We start from the raw sequence: 2,500 nt of genomic DNA, 5'->3' as shown, positions 1-2,500 counted from the left end.
GGGAAGGACGAGAGATAGGGAAAGGGGGAAGAGGGAGGAGAGGGAGGGATAGGAGGAGGAAGAGGAGAAGTGAAAGAGGAGGTGGGGAAGGAGATGGAGGAAGAGGATGACGATGAAGAGGAGGAAAAAACAACAACAACAAAAAAGAAGAGAGAAATGAAAAAAAAAGATCAAGAAACAGACGAAGAGCAAACAGAGGAAATGAAAAAAGGAAGGGAAAAAGAGATGCAAGAAGGAGGAAATGGATGTAGTTAGACAAGGAGACCAAGACAGCTGCAGGATCTGGTGTCAGAGGCAACTTACAAGGGACGAGAGAATGCAAGGCAGAGAATTGAGAAGTGGGTTTGGGGACGAGAAGAAGAAGGAGAGGGAAGGGTGGGAAGAGGGATAGGAGAGAGGAGGGATAGGAAGGAAGGGAGGGAGGAGAGGGAAGAAAGGAGGGAGGGACGAGAAGATAGGAAAGAGGGAGGGAGGGAGGAGAGGGGACGAGGAAGATAGAGAGAGAGAGGAGAGAGGATGAGGGAGAGAAGAGAGGGAAGGACGAGAGATAGGGAGGGGAAGGATAGGAGGGAGGGAAGGAGGAAGGGAGGGACGAGAGATAGGAGAGAGGGAGGGAGGGACGAAGAGAGGAGGGAGGGAGAGAGGGAGAGAGGAGGAGAGGGATGGGCGAGAGAGATAGGGAAGGAGGGAGAAAGGAAGAGAGGGAAAGGAGGCAAAAGAAGAGAGGGAGAGAGGGAGAGAGGGGCAGGGGAGGGAGGGGGGAGAGGATAAAGTGAGGGAGAGAGAGGGAGAGAAAGAGAGATATCGAGGGAAGGGGGGATAATAGGAAGTGTAGGGGAGTGAGGGAGAGGGAAAGAGGGAGGGGAGGAAGGGGGGGAAGGGAGAGAAACAAGGGAATGAGAAAGAGAAAAAGGAATGAGAGAAAAGATAGCAAGTGAGAGATAGATAGATTGAGAGATAGATAGATAGAGAGATAGATAGATAGATAGAGAGATAGATAGAGAGAGAGATAGAAATTATTATAGAGAGATAGATAGATAGACAGAGAGAGCTAGAGAGATGACAGAGAGAAAGAGAAAAGAGAGAGAGAGAGAGAGAGAGAGAGAGAGAGAGAGAGAGAGAGAGAGAGAGAGAGAGAGAGAGAGAGAGAGAGAGAGAGAGAGAGAGAGAGAGAGAGAAAAGCAGAGAAAGAGAGACAGACAGAGAGAGAGAGAGAGAGAGAGATGAAGAAAGAAAAACAAAATGAAAAAGAAAATGAACAGAAACAATACAATTCATCACAAAGAAAAAGAAAGAAAAAAAGAAAGAAAAAAAATTCAAACACAGATTTAAAAAGAATAAAAGAAACAGACGAAGAAACAAACAAACAAACGTAGGTGTAAAGACAACCCCAATTCTTTAGCCTAATAACAGGGCTGACAATCCCACAGGAATCCGGGAATTCCCTTCCATCTCGTCTTCTCCCTGGAATATTCCTTCTCCCTCCCCCACCCCGGCATTCCCTCTCCTTCCTCTCCCTTCCTAAAATTCCCTCCCTCCCCCAGCCCCTACTCTCCCTCACCTTCCTCTCATCCCTAAACTTCCCTCCTCCACCTCTTCCCCTACTCTCCCCCCCTCTCCTTCCTCTCCCTCCCTCTCTTCTATCTCCCTCCTCCCCCTCTCTCTCCTCTCCTCTCCCCCCTACTCTCCTTCCCCTTCCTCTCCCTCCTCCCCCTCCACTACTCTCCTCTCCTCCTCCCCTCTCCTCTTCAACCCCTCCTCCCCCTCTTCAATCCCTCCCTCCCCCTTCTCCCACCTCCCACCTCCCCTCTTCCACCCCCCTCCCCCTCTTCCACCTCCCCCCACCCCCACTACTCTCCCTCCCCCCCCCCTCCTCAGACCGCGAACCAGGACGCAATTGGAACCAAATACGGCGTGAATGAGCCCGGGCGCCTTGGGGAAAGAATGCTTTTGCAGCGGGGGACGAGCGAGAAGTTGGGGGGGGGTAGGTGAGGGTAGAGGGGAAGTTGTGTGGAGAGAGGGGGAGGAGAGGGAGGAAAAACGGGGGTGGGGGAAGGAGAGGGGAAGAGTGGGGTGGGGAAAAGTTAGGGGAGAGGAGGGAAAGATGGGGGTGAGGGAGGAGGGGAAGATGGGGGGGGTGGGGGGGGGAAGATGGGAGTGGTGGGAGAGGGAAAACGGGGGGAGAGGAAGATGGGGAGGGAGGAGGATAAGGAAATGGGGGGAAGATGGAGGGTGGGGAGGAGGAAGGTGGAAGATGAGGTGGAGGAGGGGAGGCGAAGATGGGGGTGGGGGGAGGGGGAGGGGAAGATGGGGGGGGGGGGAGGCGGAAGATGGGGGAAGATGGAGGGCGATATAGAGGGGCGTGGGGGGAAGATGGGGGTAGGGGAAGGGAGGGGAAGATGGGGGTGGGGGAGAGGGGAGAGTAGCGGAAAACGGGGGAGAGGATGGGGGGAAGATAGGGGTGGGGAGGGGGGGGGGATGGGAAGATATAGGAGGAGGA

At 53.8% G+C, this 2,500-nt stretch overlaps 1 protein-coding gene across 1 annotated transcript in view; it reads left to right on the top strand.

The window, feature by feature from the left end:
* Positions 1 to 2,500, top strand: part of LOC138862592 (uncharacterized) — a 71,272-nt gene that overhangs the window by 50,790 nt on the left and 17,982 nt on the right. The window lies entirely within an intron of this gene.

Source organism: Penaeus vannamei, chromosome 9, assembly GCF_042767895.1.
Source record: "Penaeus vannamei isolate JL-2024 chromosome 9, ASM4276789v1, whole genome shotgun sequence".
NCBI classification, from domain to species: Eukaryota; Metazoa; Arthropoda; class Malacostraca; order Decapoda; family Penaeidae; genus Penaeus; species Penaeus vannamei.
Note: the sequence above shows the minus strand (reverse complement) of the source record. Positions and strands in the feature narration are given on the sequence as shown.